Source organism: Magnolia sinica, chromosome 11, assembly GCF_029962835.1.
Source record: "Magnolia sinica isolate HGM2019 chromosome 11, MsV1, whole genome shotgun sequence".
NCBI classification, from domain to species: Eukaryota; Viridiplantae; Streptophyta; class Magnoliopsida; order Magnoliales; family Magnoliaceae; genus Magnolia; species Magnolia sinica.
The window spans coordinates 31,256,470-31,266,010 of NC_080583.1; the positions used below are offsets into that span (position 1 = coordinate 31,256,470).

Below are 9,541 nucleotides of genomic sequence, written 5' to 3' on the forward strand. Positions count from 1 at the left end.
AACAATAAATGCTCAACACTCGAATATCGGTAAAAGACAACGCTCGCTGCTGTTGACATGCTCAACCTCGAAGCTTGGTGTGCTTGAAGTGCCTGAAGCAGATGTGGGGAGCAGAAAGGAATTTTGCTCCACCACACTAACTTCAGAGCTCGGCCTCGCCCGCTGCACCAGGAGCTAACCCAGAAGATGTTGATGGAGCTGCATCAGAAGTAGTAGCAGAGGCGTCATAAGTGTATGCCTTGGGATCTACCGTCACCTCGCCACCAGACCTTGACTCGCCCTCATCGAAGCCGGACAGATCTAGATGGGGGAACGATTCTTTCACCACCTTGATGCATTGTGTGGCGCCCTCTCAATAGATAAGGGTTCGCTCCTCCTCATAGGCTGAAAATGAAAGATACTGTTCCACCACATCAACCTTCACAGCTGCGAGAGCGGCCTTGGTCCCCGTTGCAAGCTCCTGAAGCTTCTTGTAAGCCGAGGCATGCTCCGTGGCGGCCTGCTCGAAGGCCAACCTGCTTCTTCCAATCGCAATGCCATGCGGTCCCTTTCCGTCATGACCGACTCAAGAGCAGCCTTTGCCTTCCCGAGCTGGACCTCCACAAAGATAGCCCGAGATTCAGTGAACAATTGCCGAGCCTCTACTTCCACCTGCAGAGCCTCAACATCTGACTGCCGAGCTTCCGTGTCCCCAGCTCGCCTAGCTAAGGCAGATACCTCCGCACGGGCCTTTAGCATGCAAGGGGCAAATTGTATAAGGAAAGTCTTTCTTCAGAAAAGAGAGAAAAGGGAAGTCTTAAGCAAAAAAAACTTGAGGGAAGTGGTGATGTTACCTCGAGTAACAACGTCCCGATCCTACCGAGCGTGTTGTCCACGGAAGACGACTCCAGAAGGCCAAAGAATTCTCCCACGAACATCTACCGACTCGCCCATGAAAGGATCTCTTCAACCTTCTGGTGAAAGGCTATCCTCTTTTTCTCAGCTGCTCCCACCCTGCATGGCACCCTCTCGTCTATCCCCGAAGTAACAGGTGCCTTGGCAGGCTCTAGCTCGGGAGCCTCCCGAGGCTACTCAGAGGTCGTAGCTATCGCCTATGTCGCTGCCGCTTCCGTCGCCTCCACCACCCTGTACCTTCCTAGACCTCGATAATAGCTGGGGGAGCAGGAGGAGCGGTCCTCACCAGGCCCTTCTAGACCATCTTATGCCTTTTCGAGGCCCAATAGCTTGAGCGAGGTGGGGGTCAGACTTGAGATGCGGGACGAAGAGTGGGCCGAACCTCAGACATGTATGCATTCTAAGATAAGCGTTAGTATATATATAAAAAAAACTAAGTTTCTTGCCGGTCACAGCGGAGTCGAAGCCCCACTGGAAAAGAAGCTCCGGCTGGAGAAGCCTCTTACAAGATCTCTTTTCCGAACTCAAGGCTCAGAAATTCTAAATCCGAGTCAAAGAGCCCGAGTTAAGTTTCGAAGGATGCTTAGATATCACTGAAAGAAGAAGAGAAGCTGCATCAGCGATTCAACAAAAATTCACTAAGTAAAAGCAACAAATCCAACATCGATACTACTTGCCGAACAAAAAGCTCGAGGGACGAAAGGCAGATAGGCCCTGTCTTAGCCGACTCCCATCTACCGAGGGCCCAAAACCACCTATCCCTCCAATGCTTGTTTGATGAAGGAGGGTTGGTTATTAAAGGCCCACCAGTATTCTGCCAAGAGCAGAAGAAGAACCAGCCAGGATGCTGAGTGTGCACCTGCACTAGGTACAAGTGGGGAAACTCATTCACACTTAACTTAGGCTGCTGTGTCACGGCCCAGATCATTGCACAACCGAACAAGTCTCTCCACCCGTTCAGCACAACCTGTCCCGGAGCTATGCCAAGACTGCCCAGCAGGTCCCAAGCAATCTTCTGAAGTGGTAACCGGAGACTACATTGCAATGCAACATGGAAAATTGTAACTACCCTGGGGGGAAGTTGGTCGGGTAGCACTCCTGGCCGACGAAGAGTCAAAATGACCGAGTTGGGAATGTGGTATCCGGACCAAATTTTAGACAGCTCCTCTGCTATCATCACCAAAGGCATGCACCCTTTAACCCATCCTTCAGTCTCAACTTCCTCCTTACCACCCTCCTCAGGATCGAAACGACCAGAGGAGCCTTCAACGACCATATGCTCAGGAGGTGAAGCCAACGCCTCCACTGACCCCACCGACATCTCTGTCGGAGGGTCCATTACCCTCTGTGAATGGCGGAATAGGATGTCTGCCTCTCTAGTAACCTTCACCAATAGTGTGGGTGATTCCGAAGCTATCCAAAAGCCGCTTGCTTCACCCCCACCGCTGTATTCTCCCTCCCCAGGGCTTGCGGGACCTGACATTGTTAAAAGAAAAGAAAGGGAGGAAGAAGGAGCTCACTGGGAGAAATTCAAGAATGTTGGAAACAGACTATAAAGCAAAGGATTACTGTGCTGGAGTTCATAAGAGGAAGCGAGGAGATAAGGGGAGAAAATTGAAAGAGGCCACAAAAATGGTGAAAGCCTGTTTAGGGCGACCCTTTTATATAGAGCTGCCATGTGTCTCCAACATTAAATGAGGAGCTGAATCGACATTCCCTCGGGCACCCCAGCTTTACAAGTGGCAGCACCCCATGCGTTCCCATCAAGTACTCCACCACGTGTCCGATCTTCATACGTCTTGATGCCAAAACGACGGCCACTCCACTCATGCAGTCTCAATAAACGAATCAACGCGTGGTTAAGCGAGATGACGTGTCTCGGAAGCCACGCGAACCACCCTGCAATCAATTAATGCTTCATCATAAACTCTACTCAAATACAACCCGACTCAATTTTAAAATACTCCCTGACCGCCTTAAGGCAATGCACGGAGTAGGGGAGCTCACTGTTGGGGGAAAAATGTAACAAGTCCTTGAGTCAGCTTGAGGGTCAGGAGAGTTAGTGAAGTAATGGCTTGGACTCGTTGGACGCTGAGTCCAGATAAAGCCCAAAGTCCATAAAATGTTGTATGGAGAGATGTAGCTTAGATCGTGAGGCTCCTAGCCCGATCGTAGCCTGAACGTCCTGAGCCATGAAACAAAGCCTCTAAGGGAGGAAGTGCACCTCAAGGCTCAATCAAAAGCCTCACGGAGGAAAGCCCAAGCCAACCTAAGATCAGTTGGCCCTAGAGCCACCCAAGCTTTAGTCTGATTCAAAGATTGAGTCGGCCAATAGAGTGGGCGGAGATTAGCTGTAAAACTTATCTCGGCGCGACCGTGTTAAGAGTCGGCCGAGCTATATCGTTCCATATTTGGAGGTTACCTAGTAAAACTCTGGATCTCTATGCGAGATTTTCAGAAGATAAGGCTAAGATCTCTGAAAATCTAGGAATATCTGGGATTGCGAATCCCAAGAGATTGAGATCTACTTTAATTGTGGAAACCCTATGGGGTACGACACCATTATAAATACAAAGACGTTCATGGTGAAAGGTATGCAAAAACTCTCGCCCTAAAGCCTTTATTCAAAGACCCAGGTTCTGACTTAAGTATCGGAGGGTCCCCTGGTAAAGCAAGGGTCACCTTTTTCCTTCTACTTTGTAGGTTCAAGGGCCACATAGTGAAGATTATAAAGGATTTCATCACCCTACTATGCCCAAGGGACGATGGTGAACAACAAGACTTACAAATTTCATAATCTCAAAATCAGGAAAAGAAGATACTTACAGCTATTGTAGATCTACTGTAATTTGAGTCACAATAAACCATTAAAAACTAGAAGTATTCCTTAAATATTAAATTAGAATCCATGGAGTTCAACATAAACATGAATCAAAGCAATAGAAACATCCCATCATGCTACAAGCTTCACCTCTTAGTCTTAACTAAGGGGTTTAGCCAATCATAAACATGATTGGATCAAAAATCCTAGAAGAAAGCATGAAAATAACTAAGGAAGAAGAGGAAAAACTCTTGGCGATGGCTTCTCCACCTTTTTGCTTCACTCCTTAAACCCTAGAAGATGTCTAGGAACATTCTAGGGAGTCCTATTTATAGTTGTAGAACTCTGACTTTCACACCTAGTTGGAAAACTCTAGAAATCACCTCAAATTTACGTAGTTTGCTAAAATAGACTTCACTTTGCACAATATCCCAACATAGACTTCACTCTACGCAAATTCACAATATGACTAAGAGTTTCAGAATATACTTTTTCAGGACGATTTCAGGATTCATTTTCTTTACTTTAATTCTTTGATTCTCTTCATTCCTCACTTGGTTTTGATGGATCTTTGGCATGTGAATTCTTTAATCTTGGTCTCCTAAGATCCATCCCTTACCTTGGTGATTCTTGAGCATCAAATCTATGCTTTTAGCACAATTTTCAATCCAAGCTCTTAAATTCACCTTGCAACACGAACATGAATAAAATAGAACATTAAACATTATCATGTTTATAAAACTAAGATATAAATGGGGGATAATATGCAATATTTGACCCTTAACACAATCCCCAACCAGCATTTTGTTAGTCCCGAGCAAAGTATGCAAAAAATATTTTGAAAACTGCATGATAATTTCTATAAGCTCAAGTTGTTTAAAAAAAATAATCTAGATAATAAAATTCTAAAATACATCAATGTTGTGCATTACCTACTTCTAAACTTTAGCACTCGATAAGTTTCATAATCAAGTTCAAAGCATTAATCCTCCAATTAGAATAATTTTAAATATTGAGTTTCATGGGTGTATAATGAAGTCTAGACTTATCACAATCAAAGGTTCAATTCTTCACTTTCATGATAACATTAATAATTAAAAGAGCATTCAGGACAACCAAAACCTAAACCGAAACTTGCCTTAAATTTCATCTTTTAATTCCCTCTTTTATTCTTCCAGCTTTCGATTTTTCCATCGATGGTTTTCACGCTATGTCAATCTTTTTAAAGATCTTTAATAGGTAGACCTTTTTGATGACAATAGTTTTTTTTAGCTAAGTATTTTCTTTTTCTTTTGTTTTAATTCTTCCCATTGAACATGATGGACAAATTCCCAAGGTTGGTTCCTTCCATGCTTATTACGTGGTTTCCACGATCCGTTTAACGTGGAACTTTATACCATGCCTATACATCCTAAATTAACCGTTCACGTCGAATCCCTGCCCTTAAAACATTATCAAAATAACCCGACTGATAGATTAACATTAACCATTAATTTTGGGGCCCACCTGATCTCGAGATATACTCCACCCCTTCAATTAGTTGTAAAAATGAATGGGCGGTGCAGATCTTACACCACATCAATGGGCCCCACACTTAGGTAAGCATGTGCACATCAGGAGTGCACCAGTGGTGCACCGGACCAGGCATCTTATCAAGTTAATAATTCAATATCAAACTGACACTTTAATGTGTAAGCTGGATGTGACATGTGAAATCATGACTCAATCAATGTTTAAAACTTCTAATCGAGGATCAATAACTTAACTTGATTTTGAGATCTCCCAAGTGACTAAAATCCAAGAGACATAAGGCATCAACATTAAGTATCTTGCAATTCTAATTCATGGATTAACTTTGAAATCACTTAAATTTGCAGAAATTTAAAAAAATTTCTCAAGATTTCACAATTTCACCCAAAGACTAAGAAAACAACTAATTAGCCTTTTTAATCCACACCCCTAACCTATAATCTACATTGTCCTCAATGAAAAAGTGATAAGCATTCAATGCAAATGAGACAACGAAAATAAAGAAAAAGTGAGGGAAAGGTAGTACCTGAAGAAGGAATTTTGAAGCTTTTTCATAAGGGTCTCAATGTGAAGATGGGTTAGCACAAGAATTTAAACCAACAGAAAGCAAATTATCCTAAATGACGAAAATCAAACTTTCTTAAACAGTGAAAAGCAAACTATCATAATCCTAAACTATATGAAAGCAATAATTTTAAACTAGGAAAGCAGGAGAAAGCTACTCAGTCATACCATAAGGTTCCTCCTCCGGCCAGTATCTTAATAAATTCCTCATTAGGTTTCTTAATAAGATCATCTAAAAGCCCTTTTTGCAATAGACTTGGATGCCCTGGAGCATGATTTTCTAGAGAAATTTATGGGCCTTAACAAAAAATTATCGATGAATCACCTAAGGTATCTAAAGTATATATGATTCACCTAGGACAAAAATTTTCAAAGTTAGAGCAATATAGTGAATCAGAGACTATAAGTGAAATTCAAAAAAATTCTCAGTAGGTGATTTAGTCTCAACACATTTCGAAGTTTCAGACTTAGGTTCAATTTTTAGCTCCTCCTCTTTTGATGGTAAATATTCAGGATCTATGGAAGGAGGTTCTTCAGAGTAAGGGTTCTCTTGGTCAGTATCAACTATTGAGGTATTGTCTCACAAGGCATTCACCATATTTAATATCATGGGATCATTTAAATCTTCAAAGTGTGCCAAGTAATCTTTTAGAGAGTCGAAACATTCAGTTGAAAGGAGTTCATTCACCACATCGAGATCTGTGATGATATGCCCAATAATTCCTTTATCTTTTTCGAGAGTAGAAATGAGCATAGTTTTTTCTCAAGGTGGGATGAAATCACCACCGGGTATGTCTCTTCTTAACCTAAATAGACCTGTTGAAGATCAGTGGGCAAAGGTTTTAGGTCAAGCTTCGGTATCTTGAAGCTAGACGGTAGAGGCATTACATCAATTTTGGGTAAATCTTCAAATTGTGGCCTCCACCGGTTAACTTCAAGTACCGACGCAGTTTCAAGTATGATATTCATCTCTCTAATTATGTCATCATCCAAATCATGGGAGTGGGCCAAACATGTCTCAAGAGGGTTGGAGTATAGAGTCAGGAGCGCTCTATCTTCCACGAACGAGTCAATCACCTCTGCCTGTTTTCTCATATTGAAAAAGATATTAAGCTCCAATGCCATATTTTTGAAAGATAAACTCATAACTCCACTCCTACAATTAATGATTGCATTTGATGTAGCAAGGAATGGGTGGCCAAGAATGACAGGAATTTGAGTGCTCATGTCCATGACGGGTTGAGTATCCAGGACAATAAAATTTACTGGATAGTAGAATTTGTTAACCTGGACCAACACATCTTCAATGATCCATCTCAGTATATGAACTGATCGATCGACAAGTTGTAATGTGGTCCGGGTGGGTTTTAACTCAGCTAGGCCCAGTTGTTCGTAAATCGAGTAAGGAATCAGATTAACACTCGCCCCCAAGTCAAGAAGAGCATGCTCGATTCGGTAGTTCCCAATTACACAAGTGATGGTTGGGCTACCGCGATTTTTGTACTTTTGTGGCACATCTTGCTTAAGGATGGTGCTCACTTTTTCTGTCAAAAAAAATTCTCTGTTAAATAGTTTGCCGTCTCTTGGTAGTGTATAGATCTTTCAGAAATTTTACGTACAAAAGGGATTTGTTTAACGGCATCCAATAGAGAGATGTTGACCTTCGCTTGTTTAAGCACCTCTAGAATATCCTGAGAGTTTGATAGAGGTTTTGGTGCAATCAATCGTTGAAGGAATGGAGCAATCGGCCTACCTTGAGGTTCCGATTCTAACCCATGTGGGGCAATGCTAGGTCTATCATCTGTGTCTTCTTCCGAGTCCTTAGAATTTTCAGTCTTTATCGGAATAGATTTGTCAATTATTTTACCTCTCCTAAGAGTGGTGATAGACTTAGATTGTTCCATATATTGATTTGAAGAGCTTAGGTCACTAATTTTGTATAGTGGTTTAGGGTTGGGGAGAAGTTGGGCTGGAAAGATCCCTTTCTCCCCAATCGAAATTTTCGTCTCAGACCCTTGTATGACCTTTGAAAGGTCTTGAATGGCTTGCAATATACTCTAATTGAACAACTCTTGATTTTGAAGGTGTTTTAAGACCAGATCCTCTTGAAGGTTCCCTTGATTCAGGAATTGGTTAGGGAATCCTTGAGAAGTAGCAGTTTGTCCATCCCTCTAGCTGGAGTTGTATGTATTTGATGTGAGTCCATTGAAAGGTCTTTAATAGCTGTTTATGGCATTTGACTACTTATTCAGAATTTCTTGGAAAGTAGGTATTGTTGGAAAATTTTTAGTTGTATGTATGTTGTAAGCGTAAATACCGCAAACTACTTCCTTAGCCTTATCCTTCTGAACTTCCATGGCCTCGACTCTTTTTGTGAGATTGGCCACCCTTGCACTCAAGTCATCTTCTTCTTTTAAAGCATACATTTCTCCCCTTTCCTTTGATTGAGTAGGCTTAGAAGTGGTGGGTTTTGGAGAGATGTCCCATGATTATACGTTTTCAGCAAGTCTGTCTAAATAATCCCACACATCATTGACATATTTGTTCATGAATTCCCCATTGCACATCGTCTTGACCAATTGGTGCATGGAAGATGTCAGTCCGTTGTAGAAAAAATTTGTGATGCGCCAAGTTTCAAAACCGTGTTGTGGGCATGAACTGACAAGATCCTTGAACCGCTCCCAACATTGGAAGAATGTTTCATTTTCCTTTTGGGCGAAGTTCAGTATTGACTTTCTGAGGGTGGTCGTTTTATGATATGGGAAAAATTTCTTAGTGAACTCTCTTGTCATGTCGTTCCATCAACCAATCGATCGTGAACATAGGGAGTGCAACACATCTTAGCCTTTTCTTTTAAGGAGAAGGGAAAGAGTTTTCGCCTAACTGTGTCATCAAACATATTAGGAAAGTATAGAGTGGCTATTATCTCATTAAACTATTTCAAGTGTGGATATAGATTTTTAGATTCAAGTCCATGAAATTTTGGAAGGAGTTGGATCACTCCTGGCTTGATATTCATATGTTCTGCATTCTCTGGAAAAATCATGCAGGATGGTGTGATCACCCCCGCCGGTTGTAAATAATCTCGTAGAGTATGAGGAGGGGGTGCATGATGCACCTCATTCTCATCCTGAGCTTCCTCAACTCGAAGTTGAGGTGGATTTGCAGCCATAACTTCTACTGACTCAGAAGATCTCAAGGGATGTCTAATCCTATGATGGATAGGCAATCCTTCAACTAGACCTCCTTCCTTAAGAGATGTTGAGTGTTATCATGGACCCACTTGGGCATGAAACACTCACAACCCTTAGTTTCTAATCTAACCTAACCTAAGAAGAAAAAAAACTAAAGCAACAAGAAATAGAGAGGAAATTAGAAAGAGGTTACCATATTGGAGATTTCTATTTTAAGATCCTACAAAACAGAAAACTCAGTTAGTTTCTAAAAATAAATTAGAAAAGATCCTAATCTAAAAATAAAACAAAAAGTTAGTCCTAAAAACAAATTAGGAAAGTTTTTAAATCTAGAAATAGAAAGAAAAGTTAGTTTCTAAAAAAAATTAAGAAAGTTTCTAAATCTGGAAATAAAAATGAAGAGAATTAGAAAGAAGTTACCAAATTAGAAGTTTCTATTTTGGGATCCTGCAAAAGAAAAAGGAAAGTGAATTAGTTTCTAAAAAAGAACTAAGAAAGCAACCTAGTTTCTAAAAAAAAGAAAAAGGAAAGTTTCTAA

The 9,541-nt window shown here is 41.3% G+C and overlaps 1 non-coding gene across 1 annotated transcript; it reads left to right on the forward strand.

The window, feature by feature from the left end:
* The first annotated feature begins 8,446 nt into the window (after positions 1–8,446).
* On the forward strand, positions 8,447–8,553 carry LOC131219713 (small nucleolar RNA R71). The gene has a single exon (XR_009158359.1). It is a non-coding gene; the product is annotated as a small nucleolar RNA R71 (small nucleolar RNA).
* The last annotated feature ends 988 nt before the right edge of the window (positions 8,554–9,541 follow it).